The 23283-nt window shown below is 34.4% G+C and overlaps 1 protein-coding gene across 3 annotated transcripts in view; it reads left to right on the forward strand.

Annotated features, from left to right (window-relative positions):
* Positions 1-23283, forward strand: part of LOC106661183 (B-cell lymphoma/leukemia 11A) — a 72240-nt gene that overhangs the window by 12963 nt on the left and 35994 nt on the right. Inside the window, exons 2-3 of one of the 3 annotated variants that reach the window (XM_024229237.1) lie at positions 3055-3128; positions 7796-7988. The exons of 1 other annotated variant lie outside the window; for it this stretch is intronic. The gene's annotated coding sequence lies outside the window, so the exon portion shown is untranslated. The remainder of the gene's footprint in view (positions 1-3054; positions 3129-7795; positions 7989-23283) is intronic. One more of the 3 variants, XM_024229238.1, reaches the window with a different exon arrangement.

The following is a 23283-nucleotide window of genomic DNA, read 5'->3' on the forward strand; positions in this document are numbered from 1 at the left end:
GCTTCTTTCCACTTTTTTGGTTACGTTGCAATATTACATAGAGGAACTTCTGTTCGAATACCCGATCTGCCTGTTTTTATTATGGGTCGTTTTTAGACTACACTTAATTTTAAATGTATAAACCAAAAAATAACCGCGAACTTGATGTGGTCCCGTTTTCTACAATATCAGTTTTTAATTTCGGTAAAATATTAAGGAATCATGTCAAATTTCGAAAAAAATTATATGCATAAAAACGCAGTCAAAAGGAACAAATAGATTATCCTGAATTTTATGTTTAGTTAATTATTGTGGCAATCGAGATGTTAATATTGTTTTGTTTCCAGGCGAGCTCTGTCATTTTGTTCTAAATTATTTTTGTGTGTTTATAAATTATAAACGAATGTTTGATTACTTTTGTTTCCAAAACAATTCCAGAATTCATCGTTGGTAAAAGAGTTTGAATACTGGGATGTACTGACATCGCAGATTTGATTACAGTCTAGGCTGCGTGGTTTCCTTACGCTGTTACATGTTGTTATTCTGATTAATTGGAGTTTAAATTGGTTTCACGTACTTTGGCGTTAAACAAAGTGTAAAATAACCATAGATAGATTCAGATCCGAGGTCCTCGAACAATTGAGTAAACTGGCTTCGTACGGGCTAGAGTCGTAATAGTTTGGCAGGAAGCCGTAAAGCTCCCAATGGCGGAGCTATTTAGCATGGCTTGCCTTTAATTTACGTCCTCGGCGATTTAATAACCCAATCACGCCACTCTGGCCGTAATATGCATTTATATTAACGGCGTTTTGATGTCTCTTTCCGAAATACAGAGCGTCGACTAGCTCGGAAGGCCTCCGGAAATAGAAGGGGACTCGGTTTATTTTCGTCGGGACGCTGGAGCCTCAAGACGAGACGCCTTGCTCCAGGCTTTACGTAAAAAATGAGGCTTTATTTTTAAAACTTCCCCGATGTTTACTTCAGAAGGGGCCCTCCCGTCTTTCCGTGCCGGACGTAACGTCAGCCTCGGCCGTCGAGGCCTGGGATAACCTTGTCAAGATTCGAGAAAACAATCGAAAGCCGGTTGTTTATAATTTCTCGCATGCTATTCACCGATAACAAGGGGGTCTCGTTGTTTACAGGAGATTGAGGCGTGTAACAGGCGTACGCGGACACCTCGAGGTACTAATTGCAGAGAGACAACGGTACAGTACGTGCCATTAAGACCGGAGTCACCGAAGATGTAATTTACAGTCGGCGGGTTGTTCCGCGCGTCCAATTACTCTGCTCCGGCTGCCAGTCCCTTTCTATCTTCTGAAAATCTTGATCATCCCGGTTGGCGTGACGAAGTGTCCAGGATGAGATTGTCCTCGTAATTACCACGCTCTGTGGGTCACACGGACCACACCACCGTATATGAGACGTTGACACCGACAATTAAAAACCTTTTCCTGATTAATTCGCGATAGCGTTACTTCTTACAGCAAAAAAATTAAGTTTTCATGTGACTGGAATGGTTTAATCACTCAACTCCTTTGTAGTTTTCTTCGCTATCCTTTGTTGATCTTTGACTACATTCACGTTGTATGTTATAAACAACATATTTTGCATAATAATAATTCGTGCCTGCTTTTCAGCTCGAATCCAAGTTTTATGCAACTCCCAAGGACAGGTTCGCCCATTCCAGAGGTGCTACTTTTTTTCGTAGTCATGATTAGCTTTTCACTTGTGCAAGTTACTTATATAAGTCACTAGTTATATTCAATGAAATACTTAAATTAATTTTACCATCAAGAAAGCTGTGCATTAGCAGATTAGCATCAAATACCGAGATGGTTCTTTACATTATTCATGATTGACATATTTGGCGAAGTTGTTCTTAGATTTACCTAGTCTCTATGAAATAGTCAATTTTGATTTTGTTCTGTGGAAGACGTCGATTTTCAGATCAATTTTGATCCGTCCTCAGTGAAATCCCTTCGAATAATATGAACAGTGTGTTTGTATAATTTACATCATTCAATCTAATGTTATTTAATATTTTTGACATTGGTTTTTTTTCTTGGATGGGAATCGTTGTTATTTCTTTGATTTCGAATAGGGGGCGTATTTTAATTAAAGGCCGGTATAAAAAAGCATCCGGCTGATTTCATAAGACATCCTCGAAGCTCTCATCACCCGGATTGATAAAGATAGACCAACGGATCACGGCATTAGATGACGTGCACAATGATAGTGATGTTTCTGTTTCCTGTCCGGGCGTACGCTAAGTGGATTAGCCGTTCGCTCATTAAAAATATCGACTCGACGTTTCGTGACTTTTTCCATGGGACTTTTTCAAACTTAGACAGTGCGTTCATCACAACAGAACAGCTTCGGTCCGCCTATTCTGGACCGAGTAGTAGTTTATGAAAATTAGACATGAAAAAATCGGCCTATGAATCTCCCTTTTATTAATTATCAATAAAATTATTTTTTTAAATATGTTTATTAACTCCAGCCATACCAATGTCACTTCTTAAGATCAGGTCAGATCTCCTCTGGAGACTTCAAAACGACCGGACCTTTGTCCGCCGCCCACTGCCACACTTCACCTCGCGAACACATCGTAAATGACAATTTCTTTTTTTATACCTTCGCGTGGCTTTTGCCCTCCCCTCGGATTATTCTCGAGGAGTGCTCGGTATGCTAAGTGTGGCAGGGTGTGGTGGGCCCGCTTATTATCTGTGAGCCCGTGCCCATTGTCTGAAGGGCGTGTGTGTATCTCCTAGTCCATGTCGCCATGGCTCATTACCTCCCGAAGGTTCAATTAGTAAACAAATCTTAAAGACTTGTTTTTGCGCTCTCAACTTGAATACAAAATGTCCGTTTAACACCGATGCAAAATTAAAATTATCAAGACACTCCGTACATAATTATCTTTAGTAAGAATAAAATCATCAGCGGTAGTTTAACAACATTCCTTCCTGTTAAATAGCCCTTAATTCTATTGAATCATTCACTAATGCAATTTAAAAACTAATAGATGTATAACCGTAGTTGAATTAGTCAATTATAGCCATTATACTTTTTCAGGCCCGTCCATCCTCGCTGGGTGTCAACTTACTCAAGAATTGAACGTCTTACCAAAGCAATAAATGATACACATGGTTGAGTATGCTTTTAACTACAACCATCTACAAAAATATCAACATGTACAAATGCGTCAGACCGAAATAAGGGTCATAATTGATCAGGCTCACAAAAGGAAAATTACGTGCTTATATATGCTACAACAAGACTTGCCAATAAAATATGCATCAGCATAGGTCACAATGATAAACCTATGAAACACAGTCTTACACCAACTAAGCTTAGTATAAAATGGCTAGGAAAAATGAATTATTATAATCGAATCCATGTTACAGCTTCCAATGTTTTTTTTTTTTTTTAATTGTAATGACTGATGTTAGTACGTTGGGATTACGGATTTTGTAAGAAAGCTAGGTACATAAAACAGGAAATATTTATAGAAGTGATTAGCATGATTAGAAAAGAAGCGTTTTCTATAGAATTTGTAATACCGTAAAATCTGTTGGACTTTCCTGGAAGAAAAAGAATGAATAGGTTACTTTTGTTTATTCTACGTTTTACGAACGCTAAAATGTTCGCATCGTGTTTACAGGTGATGCCTTTCTTTAAAAACTGTCATTTGAAATGCACTTTTGTTTGGTTTTCCGTTTTATCTCGATGACGTTTCCTGCACTTTTCTGTTGGAAATAATTGATTATGGTTTTCATAAGAAATAGGTGAATGCTTTGTATTTTATGTGTTTTTGGTGTCAATTATTGTGAATAGTATAGAAATATCATCTCAACATCAATCATAAATGAGAACTAAACTAATTTCTTTGCGATGTTCATGCCTTTATCTCATTTTAATTATATGTAAAAAATTTAATTGAAAGAAAATTCAGTTTCTTCAATGAGCTTTTAGTGGAATATGAACTTGAAACTGTGTCTAATAATTCACACATTAACAATATCAAAATTTACTTACAATAGTAAAATTATGAGTTCGACCTTCGTCAACACAAAAGGTCTACCATCGTCCATGCTACATTAAAATTATATCATCCTTAGTTAACCTATCACACATCCATGTTTTATCAATATCATCTATAATTATTGGAAGGAATGGAAAGCAAGATGGATTATAAAAATCTTAAATTTCTTAATTGTCTTAGAAAATCGTGTATTCCGGGTAATGGTAATGAGAATACTAGGTGTGCGGTTTTGCTCCCCAGGCACTGCAGCCTTCTGGCTTATTGTACTTTCCTAGTTCCCTAGTTCAGTACAACAGACTCAATCCTTCTTCTTAGAAGTATCAGGTCATTCGCTGCTACAATTGCAATTCTTAGGTTTTTCCTGTATGTTAGGTTAAATCTCCATTGAGCCGATGCTTAGCATTCGAGGATGATATGGGTAGCTGTTTCCTCCTCCTCATTGCATAATCTACAGATGGGATCATGCATCGTATGTCTATGTTGTATAGATTTCTCAGATGCCAGTGATCTGTTAGTAGACTTATCACTCCTCTGAGTCTAGCCCTCTTCGTGTATTAGGGGTAGTTTCGACTGAGTCTTTTTTGAAATGAATGATTTGTTGCAATAATAATTTTGTGGTCAACCTAGTTGAACTGCAGCATTTCGAATTGCCTAATCGTGCAGATCTGCTTATTTTCATACGCTTTCACAATAGGCTCGTTTCGTAATTCCGGCCGACGGATCGTTGGAGGTCCTCCAACGCGAAAAACCCCGTGACGCCATGTTTATGTATTTCTTGTCGGGCCGGCCTCACTCCATGCGTGACCATTTTCCTTTTTGTGAAAGGAGAGAAGGAAAAAAAATTCCGTTGTCCGTTGAATAGAAGAGGTGGTTCCGGCCGATTTCCCGCCGGGAGCGGCTAACCAATGGGCTCCGGCACCGGGCCCGGCTCCCTCTTTCCCTGCGGCTTCAATGCCGAACCTCCTGCCGCCATCCTTCCGATACGCTGCAGAATAAATAATGGAACTGGACCGAGGTCGGAAACGCCATGTGTCGGAGCGGAATTAATGACCGGCTTGATTGGAGAGGGAGCGCCCCGGTCATAGGCTCATTAATCATCCCGGTAGGTGAGCAAATCGTTTCCTCGTAACTGTAACAATTACTTTAAAAAATTGATCCTGTGATGTATTAACCGGAGAGTATAATGATACGCAGAGGGAATTTCGCTTCTTCCATTATCTAAATTTGTTTTCCTTACTGTGGTGTTATCGTCGGAAAGAAACGGCTGTCGTCACCTCGTAAAATCAAATTGCACTCGTTGTGAATCACCAAACGAGTGTGAAATGAACTCGGACTGATGTCTTGCAAACTTTCCACGTCCATGAAAGTGATTTTAGCAGAAAATTCTTAAACGGCTTAAACAACCCAACAACCGCAAGACTTCAGCGAAGAAAATACATGAGAAAAAATAAGCCTAATTTTATATCCATTACATTTAGTCGTCTGATTGACCAAATTACTTCTTTCAATTAATTACTTTTTTGTATGTAAGGTCTTGGTTGAAAGGAAAAAGTTAGTGTCTCGAGCGGGATTCGAACCCACGTCCTTCGGCTTAATTTTATAGTTCACCTAGTTAATGAATGCTGATCGTATTTGACTTCCAACCCTCTGCTTCGGTAAGTCATGCGTTTTGGCATTTCGCCTTTCTCAGCGGTGACCTTCTTAAAGTCAGCAAACTGCCTGTCGATTTGAATTAAAAACTCACAAATAATTTAATAAGGGCAAGAAATATGCGTAGAAATGTTTACATCAATCAATACTCACAAAAATCAGACAAGAACATATTGCTAATTGGTGGAAGCATGCAGGTCGGTTTAAAGTAATAAAACCGATCCAGATTCTGTAATCCTTTTCTTAAAATAAGTCGAACTGGATATTGCAAAAGATCACACACGAATAATTTTATTCCTACTTAAGCATCACGATAATAATGGAACTATTCGAACTCTGCTCAGAAGTAAGGTCGAGATTTTCAATTTCGTCAATGACACTACCTCTGGCTAACTCTACTTTTCGTTCCTTTATGAAATGTTTGTATGGTGCCATGAAGATTTTATTATTTGCAGAATGAAAGTTCATAAAACAATGAAAATCAATACTTTGTTGTCGCGACATTATTTTTATATGGGATTTAAAAGAATCATAATTTTTGTTCAGCATGTTTTCTAATCATAGCTGGGTTCTTTAGTTAATGGTCCGATTAACTTGACATATGTTGGCATGATACACTCAAAAACTTATCTAAAACCTTATTTATTTACGATTTTCTAAAAAAAAATCATTATTTTTACTACGTTACGATATTCATTTACTGAACTGGTTTTTTTTCTGCATTTTCTTAAGTAGAACATTAATTTATGTGACATTATTAAAAATCCATTATATTTCGTGGTCCGATTGACCAAATAACTTCTTTCAATTAATTAATCTTTTTAAGAGGCAAAGAGATTATAAATTAATCTTTCGTAAGGTATTGGATGAAATGAAAAAGTTAGTGTCACGACAGCTCAAGTGGTTAGAGCAGCGGCGTATTGAGCCGAAGGTCGTGGGTTCGAATCCCCTGGTGACACTAACATTTCCATTTTAACCTTACATAAAAAGATTATTAAAAATGTATAAATAAATAACTTACATTTCATAGAAAACATTAATGATTCTACGCAACCATACTTTCATCGCCTTGTTAAAGTAATCAGTCTGTTCAACATGATCATAGATCCTTTAACCAACTTAATCCCATATAGCAGATTGTGGGTTGAGAATCAGTGATGAAGGAGGACTAGAGGCTGTTAATAAACTTAATGACAACAAGTTCTCTTTTATCCAATATACTGATGTATATAATCATCATAATCTTTGTTCATGAATAGTTAAAAAAACATATATTAGAAAAGGTAAAGAATAACAATACGATTTTGGCCATTTGGAGAAGAACGAGATGTGTCAATCAGGTAGAATATGCACCATTGTCAATTGTGATAACCGTAATTTCTACTCTACTAAATAGTCTTATCCGTTGTTTATATGCGCGTTATAATCAGTGGTTCATAAACACATTAAAAGAATTATTAATTAAGTTATTGGAAAATGTAACCAGTCAATGTGATGATAGTGCTTTGCAAAAGCACGAAGTGTGACAATCAGAGTACGGGAACCGAAGATAGACAATTAGTTTGATGACCACCATGACCAATCTACTCGGTACTTTCATTCCTTGGCCTTATTGATCACTATAATGACAAGTTTATTAAAGCTCGTTTTAATGAATCATAGAAAATTAATTAAATTAACGAACTTTTAAACGAGGAAAGACAATGCGCAAGAATTGCGAATGATTGGCTGTTGACATGTCGTTTCATGTTGATCCATTGGATCAATAGTTCGAAGATGTAAAATCACGAAAATTATACATTCTTCTATGAATATGTAATTTAAAAATAATAAATTCATGGTGAACAAAAGAATGATGATTTTTATAATGACTTCGTACGGTTTTCTTTTTTCGTTATCAGTATTGCTAAGTGCCTTATATTTGGATCGTAAGATAAAAGCTGCATTAAATTGTTAAATGGGTTGAATCAGCAGAATCCGCGACTTGTAATGCCATGTAATTTCCCCAGGCACACCATCTGGTCAAGTGAATTTTAGTGCTTCCCCTGGAGTATGGGGTGATAAAGTGATGTTGAATCTAATTCCACCTTGTAAACGACGTCTGTATTTTCTGTGTTTCAGGTAAGGAGGCGCCGGGATTTACGGCCCCTGGACTTGGGCAAACAGTAAGGCTTTATCTTGAGTAATTTAACCGGATTCTCCGAGATAGCCCATACGGAGCAGTTGAAATTTTCACCTTGGGATTAAATTTCCTCCCGTTTTCGATCAGGGGAAGGGTCGACTGTGGCCGAACCGTTCCAGAATTCCGACGGGGGTTAGTAAGTCTGTTTAGTTAGAGTAAGCGTCGAGTTAAGTTTTAAGTGGATGGGGTGAGCCGTGTTGGGCGCAGGGATGAATAATATACGGTACAAGGTCCAGCACTCTGGACATATGGGGAGCAGAGGAGAGTCACTGAACTAAACGACCCTTTTATCGATAGTTGTCACGTAGGATCTGCAAGGATTATTCAGTGTTTGACGTTTAGCTCTGACACAGGTGAAATTTAATGGCCGGGGTCACGTGATTTACACTTAACGCTTGGCAAATGACGCAGGCCTCTTTCGACACAATAAAATTAAAAAGGCTGACCCCATTCTTGGGATAGCCTCTCGAACGTGTGCATTCATAGTGTGTAAACAAAAAATTGGGGGGTTGTCAAGCTCTTCAATTTGTCTGAAATGTTTAAAAAAGATTATAAGTATGAAAACATCATCAACAAATATGAAAAATGAAAATAAGATTAATACGAAAAAATTAATGCTGGTAACCGCCACAGTTAAGGCGTCGACACGGCGACTCATCATCGTAAGGGTCCGGGGTTCAAATCTCAGCAACTCTGAAAGTGTGTTTTTCAAAAGCCCCAGCCCTTCGCGGACTAATATAATTTTAGTATAAACACAGGCAGGTGTTAGTCGCGATTTTTTGTTGAAAATTGTACCTTTAAAATCAGTTTCTTATCTGAACAACAAAAACTGAATTTTCTCTCCTTATTGCCATTTTTCAAAAGGTGTGTGGTTGAGATGGGAAGTTGGTGCCTGAGTGGATCGAAGTCACGATAGCTCAAGTGGTACAGCAGCGGCGTATCAAGCCGAAGGTCTTGGGTTCGAATCCCGCACACACTGACTTTTTATCTCAAATAAAAGCCTTAATTAATTAAATGATATTAATTGGTCAAGCGGACCACGAAAACTAGTGAATTTAATAAAAATCAAGTTTGACAATGAAAAAATAATTCATAGTAAACATTATTTTTCAATATTAGTTTAAATTAAGTAACATCAAAAATATTTATGAGAGATTTATAGGAGATAAAGTGACATTTGTCACTTCGGGGAACGACTTTATTAATTCACAATTTCTGGATTCTCCTATTGAAGATAGTAGGTAAAAAATGAAGTCAAATAACGGAGTGAAGAATGTAAATAATGACTTTTAAAAGAATTATTGTAAAAGTTTGTTTACAAACAAGAAGTATGGGGAAGCACCTGGCGATTCTGTTTCATAAACTCAGCTCCTCACAACCTTGTAAACAACTCTTTTTAAAACGCCAAATTTCTCTCTCTCTCTCTCTCTCTCTCTCTCTCTCTCTCTCTCTCTCTCTCACACACACACACACACACACACACACACACACACACACTTTTTCACTCTCTCTTTCATACTATTATAACAATAAAAGAATTTATTAAATCAAATATTAACAATAGAATCAATCGAAATATTACTAACATTCAATATATTTTCTTTCTCAATGACAAAACAAAGTGGAAAAACTACAAATACCTTTCCAAAAAGTTAGTTATTAAGGCAAGGGTTTAAAACTACGAAAATTAATTATCAAAATTGATCGATCAATGTCATACCAGCCCCTTTGAACAGTGAAGTCCAAAAGATTTATAAAACTTCCTTTGAAATTCAAAACAATTCCAATTGATTCAATTTGTTTAATATCTATCACCAGAATAAATCACTCCATAATTACGATTTGGTTAGGAATAAAGTAATAATTTTTATTTATTGTTTATTAAAAACTTTTATTATTTCTCAGGTTTCTTACAGGCACCTTGTGAAAGCATGTAAGAATAAATACAATATTCGCATCAAAGACACGATAAAAGTTATAAATAAAAAGGTAATTAATAAAATACTTATTCTTCTTGTTGTTATTCTTGGCTTTTTAAAGTAAAAATAAATTAAAACCACAATTTTTCAATACATTTTACTGCAGTTTTCGCTTGGCAAACGCGATTTAGAATTTTGCCATCATTCATATTCATCTGTGAATTTTAAACGTACTGCCAGTAATTTTAATATTATTATTGATTAATTATTATTTATTTCTTGATTGCTTGCCGGAACTCCTGTTTTGAACAATCAAAACACTAAACTTTCAAAAAGCAATAAGAATGCCAGCTATCAGTTATGAAAGAATTACTAGAAAAGTTTGTTTACAAATAAGAATGACGAAGTGACTAGATGTTCGGCGCCCTTGAACCAAGGACTTTCTCTAGTTCTGCCAATCCATCGTCTGGTCAACTTATCAACAATAATGAATTTAAAAAAAATTAAAATTTAATTTATGGTATAATTTCAAATCGTTGGCTTTATCTGTCAGAGTTTCAAGTAATTATATAAGAAACGAGAAGGATTGTCTATACATTTTCGTTTATTTAATATCGTGGTCCGATTGACCAATTAACTTCTTTCTTAATTTATCGTATAATTTCAAATCGTTGGCTTTATCTGTCAGAGTTTCAAGTAATTATATAAGAAACGAGAAGGATTGTCTATACATTTTCGTTTATTTAATAAGTGTCTATTAATAATTAACTATCATGCTCTACATACTTAATTCTTCCTGTAAATAATTGGAAAAACAAATTTAGGAAGAATGATTATGCTGATATCTTGACCATTTACATATAAATATTACTACATAATTTATAAAAATTGATCTTTGTTCACAAAAATGAAAGATCTAACGTATCATGCCTATTTTTTTAAACAAAATTAAATTAAAATTAATTAATTATTTTAACAATAAATTTCAAATCGTTTGAATTTGTTGGAATTAGGAATCCCAACCAGCCCTAATTTTATTATCTAGTAGCTTTTCTTATTAAATCAAACATCAGGAAAGAATGTTTTTTAAAAACATTATCACTTGTGAATACAAAATAATGACGAAAATCCAGGCAATCTGTCGCCTTTGATCTGGCCGTGGTTGAAGCGATTCTAAAAAATAAATAAATTAGTACATAAACTTAGTTGTAGCATAGATTAAAAAAAAATTAATTTAAAAACAACTATTTTAAACTTTAAAAACAATTATTTTATAAGTCCGATTAAATAATTAAAGCATTTTTGATCCAGGCAATTATTTGAGTCTTTCCTATATGCGGTGTCGTTTTCAGATGCCCCGGCTGATTTTCAAACATCTGCAAAGTCTGCTGTGGTTGAAGCGATTCTTAAAAAATAAATAAATTAGTGCAGAAACTTAGTTGTAGCATGGATCTAATATTGTACTTTAAAAGCAATTATTTTATACATCCGATTAAATAATTAAAGCATTTCTGATACAGGTAATCATTTGAGTTTTTCCTATATGTGGTGTCCTTTTCAGATGCCCCGGCTGATTTTCTATCGAAAAAACCAAAAAGTATTTATTTAACATTTTTTCGTATAGTTTTAAATCATTATTCTTTTTATGTAAGGTCTTGGTTGAAATGAAAAAGTTAGTGTCACGAGCGGGATTCGAACCTACGACCTTCATCCTAATCCTGCTTGTGACACTAACTTTTTCATTACAACCAAAATCTTCCGTTAAAAGAAGAATTAATCGAAAGAAGTCATTTAGTCAAACAGATCACTAAACATAATGGATTTAATAGTTTTAAATGTTTACTTATTTTTAAAAAATATTTGTTGTCAGGATACTTCATAGCCAGTACAACTCTGAAATTTTAAATGAGAACGTAAACCCACAAGTGAAGAATGTTTTACACAGAAAACCATGGCGCTATAAGAATTAATTTAATTGTTATTTAATTTAAATTGGTCAAATAATAACAAAGTTAAGCACGTAATGTGAATTTTGTTTTTATTATAAATTTCAATAAGTAATTAAGCAGTGAAAATTTAATAATAGACTCAAAAATATTAAATAACTATTTTACGGTTTTTCGATAACGTTATCAGTTCAAGAGAAATTCAGCCGATTCGTGTAAAAAGGATACAATGTATTGTAAATCAATATTATCACAATCAAACAAAGTGAATAGTGGTTTGTATTGAATTTGCGGAAGGAAGTATAAGGTTTTCAATTTAAGAAAAAATGTTTCGTTTGTCAGATGTGACATGTAACAAATTAACTTTTTGAAATTGACTTAGGACCGGTGTCATTTGACCAAAAGTTATTCACGTGCCGGTTGTTCGGCCCGGCCTGACCTCAACGGCGAATTAATTATAACTAAAGAGCATTAATCATTTATTTGTCATTTCATTAGTCCACGGAGAGAGTTTTCGATTTATCGCCGGAATGCAATAAAAATGCGCGGGCCAAGCCCGAGGGGGCCAATGAATACTAAATATTTGGACGGGCGGCCCATTCACTAATATTAATTCGAATGTAAAATGCCGATTCGATAAAAGTTAACAAAAAAAAAAAAAAAATTAGAGCGTACTGTTCGAACGGTCCTTCAAAAATGGGTCTTGGAAAGTTTTCACATTAAACATTATTTACAAGCGGGTTTGTTCCTTGCATGTCTGCCTTTGACAGGTTTACATGAACAGAAACATAGATGATGGCATTTAAGAGATTGGTAGCCTGTAAATCGTGATTATGAATCAATGAAGAATCTTAAACAATAATAAAAGCGAAATAGACGGATAAGTGTATGTTTAGTTTAGATCACCTATTTCCAACAATAAATTTTTAAAAAACTTAGACTTCTATGTCTTTGTAACGATTTTTTTACATTTCCTAGCTTTTGATGTTCTAACCCTCTTCGATGCTATAGAAATTATATTAATATTGAATAAAAAATAATATTCAATGTACCTTTTCAAAGAGTAAATTTAGAAGGATCGTCTCCGAAAAACTAAAATTTATTATCAGTATTATTAAATTAAAATTATCTTCTTATTAGCGATCGTTCAGAAAATCATAAAACAAACTCACTTTTAAAATGTGTCAGCTAAATGTTAAATGTTTATTTTACAGGCTGGTGGTGATCACTGAAACGATTTCCTTTTATCCAGATCATTCTGGATTTTTGCTCTAATCTTGTTTTTATCTATTATAAAATTTGTAAATCATCAATTAAGCATTTATTCTGACTCGAAACAACACGCAACATGTAGCTGTTATGTACGAAGATATTATCATAATGGTTAAAGTATATTTACAAAAAATGTTTAACAACATTTTTTCAAATAATTAATCTTTTTATGCAAGGTATGGTTTGAAATGAAAACGTTAGTGCCACGAGCGGGATTCGAACCCACTTTCATTTATTCTGACAAATATTTTTTTTAAATAAGTAAGCATTTAAAACTATTAAATCCATTATGTTTAGTGATCTGTTCGACGAAATTACTTCTTTCGATTAATTCTTCTTTTTATGTAAGATCTTGGTTGTAATGAAAAAAGTTAGTGTCACGAGCGGGATTAGAATGAGTGTCGTGGGTTCGAATCCCGCTCGTGACACTAACTTTTTCATTTCAACTAAGACCTTACATAAAAAGAATAATTTATTTAAAACTATACGAAAAAATGTTAAATTAGTACTTTTTGGTTTTTTCGATAATTTAAACTGTTCAGGAGAAAATCAGCCGGGGCATCTGAAAAGGACACCGCATGTAGGAAAGACTCAAATAATTGCCTGGATCAGAAATGGTTTAATTATTTAATCGGACTTATAAAATAATTGTTTTTAAAGTTTAAAATAGTTGTTTTTAAATTAATTTTTTTAATCTATGCTACAACTAAGTTTATGTACTAATTTATTTATTTTTTAAGAATCGCTTCAAAGAAGTTAATTGGTCAATCGGACCACGAATATAATGGGATTAACGAAATTTTAAAAACATGTTTACCTGAAAGTTTATTTTACTTTTTTCACTATATTATTGGTTCTTTAATATTCTGTTTAAAATTACAATATTTACTACATATCATTAAATTATAGGCTTAAAAAATCCTTATTTATAATGAACAATTTTTTTTTCTTTTAACAATATGATCGTGTATCGTGTTGTTTCTTGTTAATTCGATCTATAAATAACAACTCTGTTCGCATCATTTGCATTTTTTGGCAAAAAAATCCATTTTCCAAAAGGTAGTTTCTAAGTCGTAAAACAACTATTTCAGACAGTAATACTTTTAAAAAAAGTCATAATGGATTTTGCTAAGAAAAGTTACTTTTACATTATTTTTTTATCGTTCTACCAGTTTTCCGGTCTACTAGAATTCCTATTGTCGAATAATATATTTTGATTTTACAAGCAATGAATCAAACCCTTACCATGTAAATTTGATTCCGAAAAGTGTAAACCAAAATTAAAACTAAGATGATTAATATTTTGATAATATTTTTCCTAAATTAACAAGTACAATTATTCGTCATTTCGACATAAAAAAGGTTTGTTTCATCAAACGTGACACTTTGAAACCGTGTAAAAACGATTTCAAATTGAAATTGACAAGAAGCTATCGACACGCTTTTCTGCCAGGGGGCTTAATTGCTGAACAAGGTCCGGCCTGGGAAGAGCTAGTGTTTCTGCCTTTTTAGTTAATTATTGAAACGACAAGTGCTCCGTGTATTAACAAAACAGTGACAAGTCATTTCCAATGTATACCTAACCGGAGGCTATCGCTCCACCGTTACAACGGACGACTTTAAAAATTCAAATGATATCAAATTTGAGCCGAGGACGGACAAACGCCCGGCTAAAAGGTATCCGGAACAATAATTTTCACCTTCGTTCCATTGCAGAAAATGTACGGCTAATTTTATTTCTGCATTTATGCTTGAGTTAATTACAAACGAACAACAAATCGCATTAACGTATTAAACAAAATATCTGTTTAGAAGCATAAATAATACTTAAATGTATTCATGAATTTTAATAGCTTCAAATATCTGAAAATGTTATCAGTATGCATTATCATGTTTCCCATTGTATGCTTCTGTCAACGAATTGTAGTCTTTCATTTGCCACATTATGTGTATTTGTGCGTACCTATTTCAAAGATTTCGTCCTCGACCTAAACGTCCTAATTTTTCACATATGAGGATAGTGTCATGAGTGTATTATATGATGGGGCTAAATTTTGCGATGAAACTAATATTAAAATACGTATGGTTTTATATAGTATATTCATATTATAGAATAAATAATCAGTGCATAGTTTGTTCATTGATCATCCACGGTTCTTAGGTATGAGAAAATTATGTGGTTTCAACAAAAGCAATAGTAAAATAACCCAAAACTGCATTGTTTTAAATGTTTTAAATTGAAAAATTATATTAGAAATTTGCTTTATTATTGACTAAATTTTGATAAGAATTGATAAATATTTTTTTTCCATTCGTTTGCTTTGTTCAGCCCCGAATGAGTCGCATTCTTTCCAAGAGAACCCATAAACAAGAGTTTATTTTTGTACTGGCCTCCGACTAAGAAGTCGAATGTTTTGAATTTTCTGACGACACCCCCGAAGATTGTGGGACACGTGTAGTTCGTCCCGTCATAGAAAAAATCTCCCAGGGGTTAAAGAGGATCCGGCCCGAAAGGAAAGCTCCGAGGGCTTTGTAACTAGCCGACCGAAAGCCGGGATCTAATGCGGTGGTAAAAGGGTGTGAAACAAGTCTGATTGATGATGATGAGTTAGCCATGGGTGAGCAAAAGGAGTGAATGGAACACTTGAGCCATTGTGCCCTGCCGTGGGTGGGTCAGCCGACGCGGCGTCTTCCCATGCATTGTTCCTTCTTTGACATTTTCAAAATGTGCATATTTACAGCGGCTATTGTACCCGGTGAACGTGAGCGCGGTTGCCCAACAGCCGAAATCGCGAGCTTTCCCGATCCGGGGCCGGCGTGGGAAGTTTTTTCGCCCAGGTGGCCGGCCGTGGTCCATCGGGGTGCAGGTACCGTTAACCTGATACTGACCTTGAAAAACGACAGAAAACCACCCCCTAACCTGAGTCCCGTTATCCCACGGAAGAGCACCTGCTGAAGGGATTTTTGTATAAAACTGGAACAGAACCCTGACTACCTGACCCTGAAACATAATCTCCCACTGTTGGAGAGCCACGATAAAAAAATTATAAACGAGAGGGCTGCCAAGACCTTTCTCAACAACCCCCTCCAACCATACTACACACAATTGTAAATTTAAAACATCCCAGATGTTTCATCCGGCATACACCTGAATATCATTGAAAACCTTTGCTTTTCTCTAGAACACATACGATCGTAAAAGAACACATGCCTTAAAAATTCTTAAGTTTCACCAATGGCTTGCAAGACAATAACTGAGATAAATTTACACAAAGGGACCCCACTCTAAAATTCCATCTTCAACATTTCATCAGCACTGCTATGTCAACAAACACCTACAAATATCAAAACTTTACAACATAAATATATTTATATTTGGTAGTACATGCATTGTTGAAAGAAAAGTACAACTGAATAAATAGAAAATAACATAATGATAAGCTGACCATTTGCAAACTCTTCATTTCTAAATAGAAAAAAAGTTAACCTAATGATTGATCTAGAATCTGTCTGGTTTGTTGACCTTTGAGTTGACGGACTCTCCACAATTGACATCAATTAATCATATCTGGATTTGCTTATTCAAAACCCCCTTTCACAAAAATTAATCTTAAGAACAACAAAAAGTTAAACATTTGTATTTTTATTTGACTATTAATGACTCAACTTTCATCGGTTGATTTATTATTTGTAGGTAGTTGGTAAAACAAAAAGTGCAAAATTTCATTAAGAAAGCGTAACCAGAACGTATATAGTTTTAACTTGGTAATTTAAAACATCAACTTATATACCGCCAGGATGGAAATTACTATTTTTCTTTTTCTGAACTGTTTTAATATCGGGTAACAAGTCATATTTTTACGATAAATATATTATTTATTAATAATTATTAATTTATAACTTTTAACTAATTTTCGTGGCCCGCTTGCCCAATTAATATCTTTCAATTAATTGAGGTTTTTAGTTGAAAAATGGCAAAAAGGAGGGAAAATTCAAAAGATGCGGTTGAGATGGGTAGTTAGTGTCCGAGTGGGTCGAATAGCTCAGCTGGTAGAGTAGCGGCGTATCTAGCCGAAGGTCGTGGGTTCGAATCCCGCTCGTGACATTGACTATTTTTATCTCAACTAAAAACCTTAATTAATTGAGAGATTAATTTATAGCTTTAAACATTTTCTTGGGTGAAAGGGTACTTTATATCAATAATTCCTGGATGGCTTAATGTCTAACTATCGAGTGTGCAGGTAAGGGAGGGGTAAGAACCACTTTAAAAAATTTGATTTATTTAGTTTATCTTAAAATTCCAAGCGCTATGACGGGATTTGAAACACAGAACCGCTTGCGAGGCAAATACGAGTCGGACCCCCGTATTTAAAAAAAAAATGGATTACCCGGACAGAAAAGGGAGATGTCCTTACGATGGTACTTGGGCAGTTTATCGTTTAACATACAAAAGTTGGTGTTCAACGAACCTCGACATGACTTACAAATTTAGACGTCTTCAACATCGAAACCTCAATCGGCAGTATCGCAAGTGGCGGAGCTTGTAAAGACATGTTTTCTGAATTAAAAAGTCTAGACGTGCGGGAGAGCGCGAGCTAACCTCTGCCCGCACAAGATATATAGTCCCGGCCCCGACAAGACTAGGTAAACAGCCTCCATGATTTAGTACTTAGAGATTATCTCGTCGTAGTTCATTTAACAAGTAGCCTTTAATTTACAATTTGTTAAATCCCCCCTCCTACCATCGGTCGGCCTATGTTTAAAACATGTGTACGGCCACCTCCGACCCCAACCAAGGAGATAAATCCATTCAGCGGCTACCGAGCTTTCATCTGCAAATCGCGCACGTACGGCAACTGGTGTTTAACTCTGTTTCACGTACAAATTAATCAAAAGCAAAACAGAGTTTTACTACTGAACAAGATATTGGGTTATCCACTCAAAGACCGAAAACCTGACATTCATATTTTGTTGTTTATTTCAAACCATATGTATGTATTTTTTTAATATATTAATTATACATTATACTTATTTTTCTGTAAAATAAATTAAACGAGATCAGAAATTCTTGAGTTTTAATTAAAAAAATATTTAATTATGATTGTTTGAAACAAAATTGACCAAAATACTGGAAAATAATTTGGTTATATGTTAAAATTTGTCTAACAATTTATTCTATAAACTAAACGATTCAACTTTCAACCTCTTAAATCCCAGCAATGTTAGCACATACAGATTTTGATATATTGGTATTTAATGCCGTCGCCTGTTTAAATTAATGTAAATGTCAAACAAAGTTTCCCATCGGCACGTAGTCATCGTGGGGAAAAGTTTATCTGATAATGTTACAAACGCGGTTTTAGATATTTCAGAAATTCGTCGAGGTGTGATTTGACATTTAATGACTTTCCCCTTTTTCCCTCTACGGGTCTAGTGCTCCTGATCATAAACGGTCTATGATTGCTATACTTTAAAAATATCAGGGACGGTAGTGAGGACGCATTAATCGATCTCACAGTTTAACAAGTTGATCTGACGTAATTCGATTGAGTTGAGGCTGTTAGAAATAATACCAAGGTTTAAAAAAGCATAAAAGAATTCTAATTTAGAATACTAATACTAAGAATACTAATGATATATTACCACTTTAATGCTTATTGAAAATATTTCCAAGTATGTATAATTAATACATTCTGAGTATTGATGGATCATCATGATGTATCAATTTTGGTATACATATTCCTTGTCGAAAATGGAAAAACAATGCAAAGGAAATTGACGCATATTACGCTTGTCGTTTTAAGTGTGCTAAAGTTGCTAAAGCTTTAGGTCGTAAAGGTGTTATTTTGAAGCTAATAGTAGGTAAGACTGAGGATGGTTTTTTCATTCTCTTTAAGGCTTCGATTGACTTACAGTCTGTTTGTAAAATAGACGTTTACAAGCCTAATACAAGTTGTATTAAGAAGGGAAAGATCAAAAAGTAAGCCCAAACAGGATCAATTTCAATTCATCAAAAATTTCCAACAAACAATATTTAAATAACTAAAGTTTAGAAACAATGCTTTATTACGCATTACCATATACAAAAACACATCTTAAGAAAAAAATGTGAACACCCTTCCTAGGACAATTATGAGAAAAAATTTCAAAGGACTTACACACTCAAGCACAAACACACACACACACACACACACACACACACACACACACACACAAACACACACACACATACACACACACACACACAATATAAACGCAATTCTACGTTTAAGTATCTATTGTTTGGTGAAAATGTTTTTTTAAGAATATGAGGGAAAGGGAAACCGATATATTTTTGAAAACTTTATAATTATAAACTTTTTTTGATTGTTTTATCACAATTTTTGACTTGTAATTACAATCATTTGTAGCCTTTTTCAGTTTTATAACAAGTTAGTTTATACTTTTAGGTCTAAAAATGGTATCCTGCTTATCCTGCGTCCTAGTGTTGTCTCAGCTCCTCTCAGGAATGACGATGGATTGTTTCCGACAAAGAAAAGTCCAAAACATTTGCGAAACATCTTTCCGAGGTATTCAAACCTCAACTTAATCAATATTGAACGCGATAAATTTATATCAGATTCACTTAGGACACCTGTACCTCTAGATCTGCCACCTAAACCAATAACTCTAAAACAAGTATCAAAAGAAATACGACAGCTTCCCAAAAAAAAATCACCTGGTCATTTGGATTTGATAACAGCTGAAATTCTTCAAGAACTTCTCAAAAAAATCTAAATGAGGGAATATTATACAAATTAAAATTATTTTTACCCCAGGAACAGGTTCATTGTAAAGTATATGCTAGGACAAGTCTCATGAGGGAGTGTAAAGGTGATATGTTGTGACTTTGAGGGGTTAAATTTTATTTTCCAAAGATTGCCCAATTTTTCAGTTGTTTTTATGTGGATTTGTAGCATAAGTGAAGCTTATAATTCTGATTATACAAGCATACCTTAAGAAGAGATTTTTTGCAATAAACCAGGATACGGAGATTTCTGAGATGGAAGAATTGCTTGTAGGTGCCACAAGGGTCAATACTCGCTCCGCTGTTGTACTTTTACTTGTGATTTGCCTACAAATGAGAATGCACTTACCGCCACATACGAGATGACACCGCCATATTAACAAGTTTCAAAACCACACTTCAACAAATGAAAAATTTGAGCAATCTTTGGAAAATAAAGTTTAACCCCTCAAAGCCACAACGTATCACTTTTACACTTCGCCGTAAGATTGTCCTAGCATACACTCGGACAATGAACATGCTCCTCAATCCGACTTAGGACTATTTAGACTTACATTTGATAGAAGACTAACTTGGAATCCACACACACGATTTTTAAAAAAACAGACACTTAACAAACGATTTGAAATGCTTTATTACCTACTTAATCGACAATTAAAATTACCGTTGAAATCAAATCTTTCTACATACACTTGCTTAAACAACATTTGGATGTACGGGTGCCAAGTTTTTGGATAGGCCAAATATTCCAATATTCAAAGATTACAAAATTTTCAATCCAAAATTTTACTTCTAATTGTTCCTGCTCTTTTTTAGGTAAACAGTAACACACTTCACAAAGATCTTAACATGCCAACAGTTTTTTCATCCATCAGAACATATTATAGACGTTTTCATAGCAAATTAGAAAATCACACTAAAACACAAATACGTTTCCTTCATTCTCCACAATTACCACTCCATTACACAATTAATTAATTATTAATTATAGGACTAAGAGACCTCTTAATTATTTTATTAATGCAGAGCGGCTGCCAATGGTTAGCTTTGTTTACATGGCACAAACATAAATTGAAATCCAATCTGCTGGTTGTATATAATACCAGTACAGTTGTAGATACAAATAAATGAAGTAAAAAATTGTAAAAATTTGTTGCTTGATCATCTGAGCGATGTATAGCACATTTAATGTTTTAAATATATAGTGATCAATTCAATAATTGTAATATTAGAAGGTAAATTATTGATAATGAGATTTCTTGAAGTGGTAAGTGGGGTGGTGGACAGGTAAGGCGGGATAGGGAAACTAAATCTCAAACGACCCAACGATAAATTATTAATGTTTCTCAAGTTTTCGACTGATATTTCGAGGATTTAAAAAATTACGTGAGATTCTTTGGCTACTAACAGTGCCTTGTCAATGAACGGATGCCGAAATGAGCAAAGAATTGATTGCCTGTTGCGCGAAATATTGCCCACGGTATTTTCTCAATCAATCAAAGAGACAGAGGCTCTCGACTGCCTCGCAAAGGTCAGCTCGACGAGATGACATGGGCTTTTTCCTGAACTGTTTATGATTTTCGCCCAGCAGATGGACAAGGAGCGTGAGAATCTCACGGGGGTCAATAGCGGAGGAGTGGACACTTTCCGTCAAACGGTAGCAAAAGGGTTTTCTGTCTGTCGATCGGCCGTGAGAAACGGAGCGTACCTGCGACGGATCGTCTGCTCTTTCGGAAAGGTGGACTCGATCATTATCTCCCTTCCACCCACTGAGGAAACTCGGCTGATCCCGGTGAATAACCAAACGAGATTAGATCCTCTATCTCCTGTTTTACAAACTCGGGGGACCGATTGTCCCAAGCTGCCCTTTATACGGGGCCAATTATGCCCGTCTCTTCTTCGAGGGCTTTCCTTTTATGTTCGTTTATTTATGAAGGCGTGTCATGTACAGTTTTCATAAGGCGAGCCACTGCGGACCCAATAGAAAACCGAATATCAACGGGAACATTGCTGCACTTCGCAGTAAATATAGATAACGGATGACGACGCCATTCGCCCCCTTTTTATGATTCAAGACTGCATTTAATACCACTTGTTTCTTCCCTTTTTTAAAAATGAATTATAATGATCTGATAATTCTGTTTCAAAACAATCTGATTATTATGCAATATAAGATCTTTAAATTTTGGGAACGCCTATTTCCACCACATAATATAAACTTTTTTGCATTAATCAGCTACTATGTACGTTATCAAGATAAAAAGATATATAATCAAGATAAAGAAATAATAATATTACGTTAGCATTTTTAGAATGATTATAAAATATTCCCACTCTGCAGAAGGTATTTAATCATTTTTATTACACTTTTATTGGATTAAAAATACCAACAATTTTAAATAACAACATCACCAGTCACATAGCCAGCATTAAATTGATTTGAAAATACTTTACAAAATTGGAAAAATTAATGGAAATTACAATCATCATCCTCCAAACGTCCAAATGACGAAACGTTGCCTACACAGAAAGCGCATTATACATTTTACACCTGATGAAAAATATTAAATTATTATTTTGCTTTTTTTGTAAGCCTTATAATATAAAGGTGTTTTTTAATAAAACTCACAATTGTACTACGTTTATACAACCTTGTGCCATTTTCAAGTGCATATAGTTTGTATGTAATATATTTTTATAATTAATATTTACCTTATTATTAACATTAATTTTTTTAAATTTAATCTCAATAGTAAGTTGAAATAGCGTTAATGATTGACAAAACGACTGCCTTTTTATTTATGGTTACAATTATAGAACCACTGTAATAAAATGCGAAAAGTAGTGCAATCATGAATTTTATTTTAAAACACCTTCACAAAATAAGTCTTAGAAAAGGATGAAGTACATCTATAACAATAAAAAAGAATGAAAAGAAAAACTAAGAAAAGAACATTATAATAAAAAAATTTAACATTTGGAAACTTAGAAAGCAAACGAAAATGCTAACAATCTAACAGAAATTCACTATAATTGCGAATAAAAAATGGATTAAATTAATATAATTAGTAGTAATACTATTAACACATTTGTAAATAATTATGATTAAAAAGTTTTCCCTTCCAGAATACTGAATTATTTAAAGTTCAAAGTGCTTCACAGACACTATATTTTTGATTCGAAGTCCAAAATTCGGCCTGGAAATGAGTGTGATGCAATAACACGCCTGATTATTGATTGTCAACTTAGAGAAATATATTTTTCCAGTAATGCTTTCGTTGTCAAGGGGAAATGAGTTGCCAATTAGTATTTTACTTGAAATTGACAGTCATTACACTTAGTATTAAGGTTACAGCAATGGCCCAGAGGTGGAGTGGTTAATCTAAATTTTTTTGATAAACTGATAATAAAGGTGCTTGAATTGGTTCAAAATAAAAAACTGACTTATTTCTTTATAGTTCACAATTGGACTGATTATGAGTCAAAAATTGGACTTTTTATCA

The sequence above is a fragment of the Cimex lectularius genome, unplaced genomic scaffold, assembly GCF_000648675.2.
Source record: "Cimex lectularius strain Harlan isolate CLEC.00 unplaced genomic scaffold, Clec_2.1 scaffold121, whole genome shotgun sequence".
In the NCBI taxonomy this organism is placed as follows: Eukaryota; Metazoa; Arthropoda; class Insecta; order Hemiptera; family Cimicidae; genus Cimex; species Cimex lectularius.